Genomic DNA, 14121 nt, shown 5'->3' with positions numbered 1-14121 from the left:
CACACATTACATTTGCACTCATACTACTTGTATACACACATGCATGCATACTCACCATAGACTTTTGCAAACACAGTGTGGAATGCCTCTAAATGTGTTTAACTAGTCTTTAGTACTTCTGCTCTCAAATGGACAATTGATTAGCATGGAATCATTAAGAAAATTAGATAACTATGGCAAGGTACCGCTGATCGCACACACATTTTGTTTACATACAGAACCAGCAAAAACCAACTTTCCTTTTTTTTTTATCAACTATCCACTGGGACGGCAGCAGCAAAGAAAAAGGGAGCATAGATTTGTCTGAGGCATGCGTGGCTCTAGCTAGTGTCACTTGTCACAAAAGGAAACACGACCATATTGACAGGAGGTGTCACTGTGAAGCAGAGAGTACATCTCATGTTCCCTCTTGAGCACCACAGGTGGAGAAATTTCTGTTTTAAAACACATCAAAGAAAACAAAAATGAATTACAATAATTCTGGCATCAGTTTTTTTTTTTTTTTTTTCCATTTGGTGAAATTCACCCGTTTTCTTACATAGTGGTAGTGGCTGTTCTAAACAGGGAGGCTCTAAGCCCTGGGGGCCGACCCTTTCAACATGGCCCCGTGGTAAAGTAGCAGAAAGGGCAGCTTTCTCCCTGGGTGTTTTATTTTATCCCGTGTGAAAACGGCAGGCTGAGGACACTTCATAATACAGCCTGTTTTCATGCTTCACGTTACAGACCGGCAGGGTTTGGATATCTTGGATCAGGCCCAAGTGTCTGCATCTGCCGGCCTTTGCCCATCAATATTTGAAACCTGTCAGTTCCCAACATTGAGTCCTGGTGATGACAGACAGCAAACTGGACGTGAGACTGTAAAAATAATGTCCACCTGGCTCAGTAAACCCATCACCCAGTTCCTGGCCAGCCACATGACCCGTCGTGAGGGGGAGCTGGGACAAATTGGAGGCTACATTTTAAGGAGAAAGAATCACCTACTTTTATTCTTAAAGAATAGACACCTCACTGGGTGGTGGTGGAACACGCCTTTAATCCCAGCACTCAAGAGGCAGAGCCAGGCAGATCTCTGTGAGTTCGAGGTCAGCCTGGTCCACACAGCGAGATCCAGGACAGGTACCAAAACTACCCAGAGAAACCCTTCTTGAAAAATCAAAAATGAACTCTTGTTCTCCCCTTTCTTCATAAAATATGTCAACTGTTGTTTGTGGGAATCCTGCATATCAAGTTTTGTACTTTTAAAATCACTGTGTGTTATTATAGCTTCAGATATCGATATTTCAAATATATGGTACCGTCCCAAATTGTAATTTCTAGAATTAAATTTATAGGACCTTGTCGGTCTAGGTTTTCATACTAAGTTTTAATAACATGATGTGAAGAAAAATAGGACTTTCAAATCACAGACAGATAGAAATTTCATTTAGACCTCTAGTGTCTGCTTGCAAACGACTCACATCTGAAAGTTGGATTGAACTTCTTGCCACTTATTCATAAACCCTCGACACTTTCAAATACCAGGGCAAAGTGTGCAAGATAAATACCACTGCAAAACTAATTATTGAGCTGTTCGTATTGACTGAATTAATAGTCCAAAACATTATCTGGAGTGAAAAGTTAATGAGCAGAGTGGTACAGGCATGGGCCTGTAAATAGAAACGTCTTCACTATGGCTTAGGATAGAATGGAGGAAAAACTTCTGCCTTTCATCATTTTTGGAATTTGAAACTTTTTTTTTTTAAATTCCAGGATCATAGGGATTAGCCATTTTGTAAATATACAAACTCTTTTTTTTTTTTTTTTTTTTTATTAATTTATTTTGCAATACAATTCAGTTCTACATATCAGCCACGGATTCCCTTGTTCTCCCCCCTCCCGTCCCCCTTACCTTCCCCCCAACCCCCCCCCCCCATTCCCATCTCCTCCAGGGCAAAGCCTTCCCCACAGACTGAGGTCAACCTGGTAGACTCAGTCCAGGTAGGTCTAGTCCCCTCCTCCCAGGCCGAGCCAAACAATCCTGCATAGGCCCCAGGTTTCAAACAGCCAACTCATGCAATGAGCACAAGATCTGGTCCCACTGCCTGGGTGCCTCCCAAACAGATCAAGCCAATCAACTGTCTCATCCATTCAGAGGGCCTGATCCAGTGGGGACCCCTCAGCCATTGGTTCATAGTTCATGTGTTTCCATTCATTTGGCTATTTGTCCCTGTGCTTTATCCAACCTTGGTCTCAACAATTCTCGCTCATATAAACCCTCCTCATTCTCGCTAATTGGACTCCCAGAGATCCACCCGGGGCCTAGTCATGGATCTCTGCATCCAGATCCCTCAGTAGTTGGATGAGGTTTCTAGCACAACAATTAGGGTGTTTGGCCATCCCATCACCAGAGTAGGTCAGTTCAGGCTGTCTCTCGACCTCTGCCAGCAGTCTGTTGTGTGGGTATCTTTGTGGATTTCTGTGGGCCTCTCTAGCACTTTGCTTCTTCCTATTCTCATGTGGTCTTTATTTACCATGGTCTCCTATTCCTTGTTCTCCCTCTCTGTTGTTGATCCAGCTGGGATCTCCCGCTCCCCCAAGCTCTCTTTCCCTCAACCCTCGCCTTTCATTACCCCCACTCATGTCCAGGCTGTTCATGTAGATCTCATTCCATTTCTCTGTCATTGGGTGATCCCTGTGTCTTTCTTGGGGTCCTGTTTTCCAGGTAGCCTCCCTGGTGATGTGAGTAGCAGACAAGTCATCCTTGTTTCATGTCTAGTATCCTGCTATGAGTGAGTACATACCATGTTTGTCTTTCTGAGTCTGGGTTACCTCACTCAGGATGATTTTTTCTAGATCCATCCATTTGTCTGCAAACCTCATGATGCCATTGTTTTTCTCTGCTGAGTAGTATTCCATTGTGTATATGTACCACATTTTGTTTATCCATTCTTCAGTTGAAGGGCATCTGGGTTGTTTCCATGTTCTGGCTATTACAAACAATGCTGATATGAACATAACTGAACAAGTGCTCTTATGGTGTGGTTGAGCATTTCTTGGGTATATGCCCAAGAGTGGTATAGCTGGATCTTGGGGGAGATTGATTCCCAATTTTCTAAGAAAGCGCCATATTGATTTCCAAAGTGGTTGTACAAGCTTGCATTCCCACCAGCAGTGGAGGAGAGTTCCCCTAGCTCCACATCCTCTCCAGCATAAGGTGTCTTCAGTGTTTTTGATCTTAGCCATTCTGACAGGCGTAAGGTGGTATCTCAGAGTTGTTTTGATTTGCATTTCCCTGATGATTAGGGATGTTGAGCAGTTCCTTAAATGTCTTTCGGCCATTTGAGTTTCCTCTGTTGAGAATTCTCTGTTTAGTTCTATAGCCCATTTCTTAATTGGACTGTGTAAATATACAAACTCTTAATTCTCTGAGCTGGTCTATGAATTTCACAGCCCTTGGGGATCCAGAAAACTGAGTTTAATAATGCTTTAAAACAATGGCCCAGTTCAATTTGATTTAGCTGTTTTATAAATAATCAAATGGCAGATGAATTAAAGTAGCTTTTCTTCAACTTCCCCCAAGTATGTGACAGTGATTTTTCAGGCTGGGAGCATGACTTGGGACGCTTGACACTTGCAGTCTGCTCTGGGTTAGTGAATGTTTGAGACCATCCGTGACAGTCTTCACTGAGCTGGGCAATGCCTGGATCATGACTACTTTAAATGTTCACTACTCTAGAATTTAAGGAAAAAAATTAAGACAATTCAAATGTTCCTTAGTTTTGTGAAACTCCCTCTTTGGGTTCAATGTCGCTGATGAATCAAAAAGTTGTCACAAGTGGACTTACATTTCATGTTGACTGGACTGAATTATTCTTATCCTTCTTGTCATTTATGATCTGCAATCCTTCTCCAGCAAAGGGAAACAGAGGGGACACATGGGTGATTTCACGGCAAAAGCCATCCTCTCGTGGAGTCTGGTGGTTTGTGAAGTGCTTTCCACAAAAGGCATCCAGGAGCGTTCGCCCACTCGCGTGACGAGTGCCATGCTGCCTCACTGTACAGTCAGGGGCAGCAGACACACTCAAGGTCGCCTTGTGTGGAGGAGTTCATTAACATCTCCTGCTTTTCTCATGCCAGGGGCCACTTTAATTAAAAGCAGGAGACACTCTTCCAATCACTCTGGTCTTTTCAGAACATCAATTTGGATTATCCACATAATTTCTCAGCTTTTTGTCAACAGTGTAGTTACAGGCACAGAAGATGTTTCTCTAGTGTGACTGTCTCTGGTGTTTTCCTTTGGCCTTTTCATAATGCAGAGAGAGAGAGAGAGAGAGAGAGAGAGAGAGAGAGAGAGAGAGAGAGAGAGAGAGTCAGATCCAGAATATATAAAGAATTCAAAATATTAAATAGCAAAAGAGCAAAGAATTCAATCAATAAATCTATAAATGAATGGAACACGTGATCCTCAAAAGAAAAAGTACAAATGGCCAATAAATACATAAAAGATTTTCAAGATCTTTAGCTGTTGGGGAAATGGAGATGGAAACTACAATGAGATTCCATTCCACCTCATTAGAATGAGTAGTTATCACCAGGAAAATAAAAACAAATAAACCAACAAATCAACAGTTGAGGAAAAAAAATGAACACGGATATACTGTCAGCAGGAATGTAAATTAGGACATCTGCTGTAGAAATCATTATGGAAGTTCCTTAAAAAACTAAAATAGAAGTCATGTATGGCCCACCTGTAGTACTGCAGGGTATAAGCCAGAAGGAATCAAAGACATACTACAGTGTTACTGTATATTCGTGTTTACTACAACCCTACTCAAAATAGCCCAGAGGTGGAGCCTGACTAGGTGTCCATCAACAGATGAATGGGTAAAGAAAATGTGGTCTATATGCACAAGGGAGTATTATTCAGCCAGACAAAAGGACAAAATCCTGTTGTTTGCAAGTAAAAAAATGGATGGAACTTAAAAAAAAAAAACAAAAAAAAAACCAAACTCAGAAAGATAAGCAAGCATCATGGAACTTCATTCATATATGGAGGGTAACATAACAGAAAAGTGAGGACTGTTGGGTGTGTGACAGGGGACAAGGGGAGGTGAGGGACAAGAGAGCGTCACAGAGGGAGAATATGATCCAAGTCCGTTACATGAATGTATGGAAATGTCATAATGCAGCCCTTTAGTTACACAGTTAATACACTAATAAAATGATGGGAATCACTGATAGTTAGTTGAGAGGGAGGAACTCGGAATGTGGAACCCTATCTGATTTCAGGGTCTTATTCAAAAGGCAGGATTGGGCTTCAGGAGAGGTTGAATGTTAACAGGGTAACAGCCCTGGATCTACTCAGATAAAAAGGGAGCATTATTGAGCTGGCTGGCTCGAGCCCAAAGGAGAATGAGCTTTCTCTAGTGCAAATTGCCTCGCACTTCGACACAGTACCAGCGCTGCAAATGGGACATATTTCTTCTCCACCGAAAGCCCAAGTATCATATTTTCTTTTTCTGAATGCAATGATTAAGCCATTAAGAAAGAGGCTCCTACATTGGACTGTGTTGGAAGGAAAGCATCAAGAAGGGCCTGGAGAAAGCACTTCGTTTCTGAAGTTTCACCATTCATTCAGTGAGCTCCAGCATGCATTTAATTTGTGTGGCCGGTGGGTTGAGAAAGTCCAGCCCACGGTTTCATCTAGACACAGTGCAGCTTCTGCTAGGAGACATCATGGACTCCCGAAAACCCAACTTCATGACGTGTGCCTTAACTGGGGGGATAGGAAAACATTATCCACGTTTTCACCAGTCTCTGAATGAAACTTAGCATTTCCGTCCACTGCTAATCAAAACAACACAGCCCCACAGTGCTAGCCTTGACCTTGGATTTGGCAATTGGGTCAGTGGTTATTTTTCTAGCATGTTTTCATTGTTCTGCATCGCTCTCAATGTTGTTCAAACTCATTGTTTCTCTGACATGACTGGAGCTGAATCTTCTGCTAGATTTTGTTATTAATGAATCAGAAACGCAATGTTATTGTGCCGCAAGTTTATTTTTACATATTTCTGATGACTTTATTTCAATATAATTGGAATTTTTTGTAGCACTAGACACATTTCATTGTCTATATTTAAAAAACATTGTTTGGAGAATGAATTTGTGGACTTTTCACACGTCAGTGGGGACCATGGCACAAAACAAAGTGTTTAATACCTTTGAAAAGGGTTCTGTTGTTGAGATGAGCTTTTATGTGTGGTTTAGTTCGTGTGTGTGTGTGTGTGTGTGTGTGTGTGTGTGTGTGTGTGTGTGTGTGTGTGTGTTTGTCTTGATAGGCACTAGGGATACAAGTATGAATTGCTATATTATTACTGACTTTAAAAGGTCTGGCAAAGCAGTAGATAATTATATGCCAACAACAAGGACTATGCCAACTACTCATGCTAAGCAGTTTATATGCATCATAACTTTTTATCTCCTTTTTATAGACAAGGAGACTGTGGTACAAAGAAGTAAATGGCTGAACCAAATAATTGGTGCCACTTGGATTTGTGCCTAGGAAGTGGCACTCCAGGGTCTGTGTGCGTATCCACGGGGCTTACCCATTGTTCACATTGGAGTAAATGTATAGACATTTGTAAATGTTCTCCAGGAGTGGAGAGGGCCTGTAGCCAGCCTGACAGTGGTGGGAGAGGGTCTTTGTGGTGTACCTTCCTCGACTTGTCCCAGATAAGGTTGGCAGACTGGCCACTCCCTGTTAGGCAAAGAAGGGAAGTTAGGGTCCTCTATAAGAAAAGGCTAAGGACACAAGCCAGGAGCAATGAGGCTGTGCCAATGAATATTAGTGAGTACATGTACGAGTGGGGATGGAAGCAGTTGGTTCTAGAAGGTAGGTTGATGGAGACCGTAGACAGGACAGTGAGGACAAGTGTGTGTGGTTTTATCAGAGCATTCCCTGGAACCCATGCTGCTACCATCTTGGACTTCTAGCCTTCTAAACTGTCCATCTCATTCTGTTATGGCAGCTCAAGCCAAGACAAATGCTACATGGGCACCGCCTTGTGCTCACCAGGACCTTTGTGTCACCTGAATTAATTCTCCTAACAAGTCCTCCCTAATTTACAAGCCCAGATAGGGGTGTGGTGAAGTTTAGGACCTGGGCACAGGTAAAAGCTGAGTAGCTGAGTTAACCTGGGAAATGTGTCTCCAAAGATTTCACCCTTAACCCGTATAATACGACTTGCTGTTTCCTGGACTTGAGTCTGTGTGTATTGCCTCCTTGCAAAGGCTCTGCCCTGTAGACCAGTTATTCAGTCCTTTCCATCCAAGCTCATTTCTGATGGTCATGTCTTATCCTTTCCCTTCTAGTGTGCTTTCCCTCACTGTGAGCAGTCACAGAATCACAGTGAACCAAGCCTTTCCCCCAAAGTGTTCTCAGACTACGCAACCACAATGGTACAATTCAGTCTAGTAATGGAGCCACTGGTGTGGGCTTTTCCTTCTGCTTTCTTATAGAACCTTCTGTTTATGATAATGTACACTCCATCACACTGAAATAATCTCTCTCACTTCTGTCTTTCTTTTATCTTTGAAACATCTGGGAGGAAGACAGTCATCTTTGGAGTTTCCTACCATGCCCAGCTCAGAGCTGAATGCTGAATGGACAAAGATGCTAACAGAGCCTTGCTTCCACACAGGGCTACTCCCTATCTCTATGACTCAAGTCAGCATAGAGAACTGCATGGAAATAATTTCCGAAGTTATGTCAAATACATCCAGGTGGCAATGTGTTCTGAGATGTCACTGGTTCATAAATTGGACTTATATGATTTCTATGGAGACATTCATATATTACTCAGTTTCTAAAATATTCAAAAATAACAACTGACCAAACACTTTTGAAATAAACTAGATTCTTTAAAAATAAAATTTATTTACTTTTATTTTTATGAGTATGAGTGTTTTTTTTCTTGTTTGGGTGGTTTTTTGTTTTTGTTTGTTTGTATTATATGGCATGCATGGACGTGCATTATAGGTGTATCTAGTGCTTTTAGAGCCAGTAGCCGGCTTCAGAGTCTCTGGAACTGGAGTTACATTATTGTGACACACCATGTGGGTGCCGGTTGTCTTGGAAGAACAGCCCGTGCTTTTCACCCCTAAACCACCTCTCCGGTCCTTACTGAAAGCTAAGATGTCAGAGGTTGATTGGCTCCCCCAGCCTGCAGAGACTGTCACTCTCTAAACACTTGCCACATTTTAGAGGTGCTGTAAGGAGTCTTTATGTATCACTCACTATGTCATTAAAACAGGGTGAGGGAGATACTGTAATTGCTACCTTACAGGTGATGGAGCTGTGTCTCAGGGATGTTGAGTAACTTGCCTAAGGCTGTTCAGAGGTAAAAGTGGCATTCAAACCCAATCCAATTCTGTACAAAATACATCTGAACTTGACCACAATTGTATGTCTTTCTCCTCCCAATGTTTCAACAATACCAAAACAATTGCTCTATTTAAGGACAACAGTATTCAAACAGATGTGTGTAGTGTATGATAAATAGCTACACACACAATTCTCCTTAAAACCACGTTTTTCTTTTCACTTGTAAAGGGTAGTCATGCATACAGCTTAAGAAGATGAAACATTGCAGCTTAATAATTGAGTGGAAATGTATTTCAATTGTGGAATTTGAACAAGTCTTAAGCATTCTTATAAATAGCTGATGAGTTCACTATGAGTTCAGAAATCCTCTCATTTGCTTGAAGTCTTCATTTCTTTGTCTCTAAAGACCTCATCAGTTCCTTTCTTTGTCAAGAAAGTATTCGTGAATACCCCACCCCAAAATGTTCCTGTTACTTCATCCAAGAAAATTAGCACTGTAGGAGAAATAAATCAAAAAAGAGGAAAAATGTATCCCTCCCAGCCACCTAATTAAAGTAGCTTGGGAAGCATGTTATTTTAAGTTTATTACTCCTGGTTGCCTTTTCAAAATGTTGCTTGATGAATATAATCCCCCCTCCGAGATCTACAAACCTATTGATCAGTCATCTTAAATTACACATGAACATAACACATAGGAATGCTCTCACTGATTCACACCAACAATCAGTTGTGCTGGTAGCCTGCAGATTTGCTAAATATGAAGATGACTTCTAAGATTTGTATAATTTGAGTGTCATCTGTAGGTAGTTGAAGAGATTATCCCAATTACTCGGAAACCTCTGTATATCATAGTATGTAGTTTGGGATAAAATAGTTTTGTCTTGGACCTCATGCAATACAGCATATCTAGAACCATGTGAAGAGCTTCAGCAAAAACTAGTTGCCCAGTAACAAAAGGGCATGTTGAGGAGACATGTATTGAGTTATAAGGATGTATTAATCACTTTTTGTGTATGCAAAAATAAATTAAATTTAGTCATAGTAAACCTCATTCTAGACCAAGTTATTTTCTAATTACTAAATTAGTCCTATCTTTTCAATAACTGTACAACAGAGGCACATGTATTACTTGAGTTATGCAGCGAGGGACCAAGACATGGCACTTTTAAAGGTCCCATTGTTAGTAAGTCTAGTGAGCCAAGATTGGAGCCCCCAAATTGTGCTTCTAGAATGTGTGCATCTAAGCACTAAGCATTCCCCTGCCTCCACCAGAATACCTGAGCATACAATAGAGCTGAGTCCCCCTTAGAAAAGTCCCAGATCCAGAAGTTTGCTGAAGTTTCATGTGAGATATGTATAGTTAAAGGATTTGCCAACTCCTTTCATTGTAGAACAGAGATGTCTTTCTAAATTAGGGTGAGAACAGACAATGACCTAAGAAGAGGTGATTACAAAAACCTACATCAAAAGACCTTTGATCAAAGTTACCCATGTAATATTCAGGAGGAAAAATAAAGGAGTCATACATTATTGCTGATCAAGAAGGGATAGTGAGAGCTGGGGAAATAAAGATGTAGAAGGAACCGCCTGTTGTGTGAGAACTTGTGAGTGTAAATTTAACCTCGAATTCTGGTAGGTCAGGGAGAAGCCTGTGAGCAGAGTGAGTGAGTGAGTACCAGGCTCTTTCTTAAGAAAGTTTACAATACAAACAAACCAATCCACACACAAAAAAATCTGGACTACAGCGAAAGAAAAGTCAGGATACTGGAGGACCAGCTGAGGGATGAAGTCCTTGGATACAGATGCCTGGCTATGTCCTCAAGTGGCCTTTTCTTTTAAAACTTTCTTTCTCTTATTACTTTATGTACATGAGTGTTTCATTTGCATGTATACCTGTGTACCATGTTTGTGTCTGGTGCTCATGGAAGCCAGATGAGGGCATCAGATCTGCCACGTAGGTGCTGGGAATCTAAAAAGAAGTTAAATTCAGTCATAGCAAACCTTATTCTGGACCAAATTATCTTCTGATTATTAAATTATCACAATCTTTTCAATAACTGTACAACATAGACACATGTATTACTTTAGTTGTATGGGGAGGGACCAAGACATGGCACTTTTAAAGGTCCCATTGTTAGTAAGTCTAGTGAGCCAGGATTGGAGCCCCCAAATTGTGCTTCTAGAATGTGTGCATCTAAGCACTAAGCACCGGGGTCTTTGACAAAAGCAGGAAGTGTTTGGACCACTGAGCTAACTTTCTAGCTGTTTCATGGCTACTGTGTATTCCTGGTATTTCTCTTCGTGACAGTTCCCTCTTTGTAAATGTAGCAGCCAAATTGCATTACAAGCTATACCCATGTGACACCCTTTAATATTACCCATTAAAAAACCCCATCTCCAAATAAAGTCCCACTCTGAGATCTATTTTGAGGTGGCACCATTCAGCCAATATGGGTAAGCTTATCTCAGATAGTCGACTAGTCCTCATGGAAGATTAAGAACCATGGTTATAGAAGAAAAAAATCAGTTTGTTCTTTTGTATCATATTTCTTACAAACTTGTGCCAAGTAGCATTTTACCACATTGCACATAAATATAGATGATTGATGTATGATTGTTATTGAGTTATAAAAGAATGTGTATTATTATAAATAACATGTACTGAGTCCTTTATAAGATGATACCAGCCCCTTCAAATGCTCTCTACACCAAGCACATTACCATTGTTATTCTTTGGTTCCATGAAAAATTCATTTCCATTTCTTCTTCCTTCCTTCCTTCTTTCCTTCCCTCCCTCCCTCCTTCCCTCCCTCCTTCCTTCCTTCCTTTGCTTTTGTCTTTTGAGGAAGGGATCTCTTAGACTCCTGACTGGTCTAGTACTTACTATGTAGCTAAGGATGACCTTGAACCATAATCTTCCCACCCCACCTTTCCTGTGCTGGTTTTATAATCATGTACTATGCTTAGCTTACATGGTTCTGGGGATCACACAAGGGCTTTGTATAATGTGCACCAACTGAGCTCTATATATCCCCAGTCCCTTGCAGATACGCTCTCTAATATCAGGGGAAACAAGCTTGCCTTGGAAAAGGCTGGATTGCAGGCATTTTTAACTTCCTATGGCTCATAGTCTTTGTCACAAATATTCAGTTCTCTCATTATAGCATGAGAGTAACAATGTATCAATGAATGGGTATGGCTGTGCATCAATAAAATCCTTATTCGCGGAGGCTGATAGTTGAATTTTACATAATTTTCATGTCATAATATATCGTTTGCCCTTTGAATTTTTTCCTCGGCCATTTGAAAATATATAAAAACATTCTTATTTCTTACACTTTATGAAAAGAGACAGTGGGGCAGACTTTGTTGACAGCAAAACTTTCTGATTCATCTCCAGGAGAACAAACCTGTTCCAGAAAATGATGCTGGAGACTTCAGAGCTGTTTCTGGGGCAAGAACCGTGGTGATGTAGTAGCAGCTCCTATTCTAATGATGTCCTGCATACAAAATGATTGCTCTAGAGCAGTGGTTCTCAACCTTCCTAATGCTATGACCCTTTAATAGAGTTCCTCATGCTGTGGTGACCCCCAACCATAAATTATTTCATTGATACTTCATAACTGTAATTTTGCTAGTGAGGAATCATAATGTAAATATATGATACACAGAATATCTGATGACAAAAATATAATTAAAGTATAAACAGGGGTTAAATAAGATACTTATATGTGCATTATGGAAATATTTATGTCTTTATACTTTAATAAGTATATGATAAGACACCTGTATTAAAACCTTTAACCAAGATATAAACAGGGTTGCATGCCAAGTAATTGTTTAATATCTTTCAGGTAACTTTTTGAATATCAATCATGGCTACACTGAGTGAATGTTATAATCAATTCTCAGTGTCTGAGAGCCTTGCAGTACCAAATATCCTTTACCTCAATAGGCTAATTTTCCAAGTAGCAGGACTTAGGTTTACCTGCAATGCAGTGGACCCCCTGTTATTTAGGGCCACACTTAAAGGAATGCTTCTCACGAGCCCAAAGTGGCATGTTATCAGGAGACTCGAACCACACCTGTTCACCCTGGGTCATACTCCTGGGGAATCCCTCACTGCTGTGATCCAGGTGCCTCAGACTTTGACAGATGCCGCCAACACTTCCTATGCCATTAGGCGCTCTGATATCACAGTGTGTGAGCCGGGTTCAAAGTGACCTTTGCTCTACTCCACTCTGACAAAAGGCCCTCCAGAAGCTCATCTGATGCCTAGCTCCACAGGCAGTCTCTGAAGAGCTGGCAACTTTGGCCTCTGATTCTCCCTCACTGTACTTGGTCAGAATGGTTGAGTAGGACCCTGGGTAAGACAGAATGTGAACCCCTTCTCACCTCTCTTAAAGCCTTCCCACCAAATCCTTCTTTTTCCTCCACACAGCAAGGTCATATGCACATGACTGGATTAAGATACACAATTTTAGTGTTTGACAGGGAGAAATGTTTCTCTAGACTGGATGTAGAGAGAGAGAGGAATAAGAGTTATTCTTGAATAGTACATACTGACCTACACTCATGTCCTCACTGTTTTAGGCCTGGGACAAGGCTTGAGAGTCTATTACTCATGGAGCTTCTAATGTACTTCCTGAGTTGTATGCTCTCAGTCCTGTTGATACCTGACCCCAACTCATTAGGAAACAGAAGAAGTCCTGTTTAATAACTCACAGCCTTCCTTGGGGTCATCTGAAAAAAGTATTCCAGTCGAGGCATGCCTCAGATCCAGAATTCCTCTTCTCATTTTAGTAAAGGGGAAACCTCTCGTCATGTTACTATTTATCGAGGCCAGTGCTGGTTTCTGTCATGTATTTAGCTAATCTAACTGTTCTGAAGACAAGCCAGCCTCCCTTTGCACCTATATTTTTATACATCCCCCATATGGCATCAAGCGACTTAGGAACTGAGAACTTGATCCCTAGAGGCACAGCTCACAGAGACTGTGGCTGGCATGCAGAATTGGCTGGAGCTTTAAGTCAGTGCTGGCCTATTATAGCTTAGAGATTATTGTGGAAGTCTTGATAAAGTTGAGATGGGACTCCATGGCGAGAGAGAAATGTGATTATAATTAGAGCCAACTGTGGTGGCACACACCAGTAGTATATGATGAAGAGGCAGAGGCAGGAGGATCACCATTATAACTCACTGAACATGTTCATACAGTAGATTAGGTTAAGGTCTTTGAGTTATTTATTATGGCAAGAAGGAAATATTTTTTTTGTTTTGATTTTTAAACTTATCATACAAAGTTCTCCTCCCTTGTTACCTTACCTTTCTGGAAAGGTGACATTTGGAGAGAAAACAAAGAAATTAAAAAGCTAACTTTAGGATGGTATTCTCAAATGTAACAGATGATGCAAACAGATCTTATCTTTTGAGACTTAATTTTCTTTATGTTTTTGTTTCTTTTCTAAAAATGTATTTTCATTCTCATTATGTGTCTCTGTGTTTCTATGTTTGTGTATGTGCTCCTGTGAGTGTGGTACTGGTAGTTTCCAGAAAAGGATGCCCTTACCTGGAGCTGGAGTTACAGGAGGTTGCGAGATGCCTGATGTGGGTGCTGTGAGCTGAACTCCAGTCCTCTGGAAGAAGAGTAAATACTCCTAACTGCTGAGCCATCTCTCCAGCCCTGATCTCTGTTTTTCATATCTGATATAAAAATAGTCACTATCTTGCTCTACACAAAGTAATATCCACATAAAGAA

The sequence above is a fragment of the Peromyscus californicus genome, unplaced genomic scaffold, assembly GCF_007827085.1.
Source record: "Peromyscus californicus insignis strain IS unplaced genomic scaffold, ASM782708v3 Scaffold_21__1_contigs__length_65335640, whole genome shotgun sequence".
Classification (NCBI taxonomy): domain Eukaryota; kingdom Metazoa; phylum Chordata; class Mammalia; order Rodentia; family Cricetidae; genus Peromyscus; species Peromyscus californicus.
The sequence above is the reverse complement of the archived record's forward strand: the minus strand, read 5'-3'. Positions refer to the sequence as shown.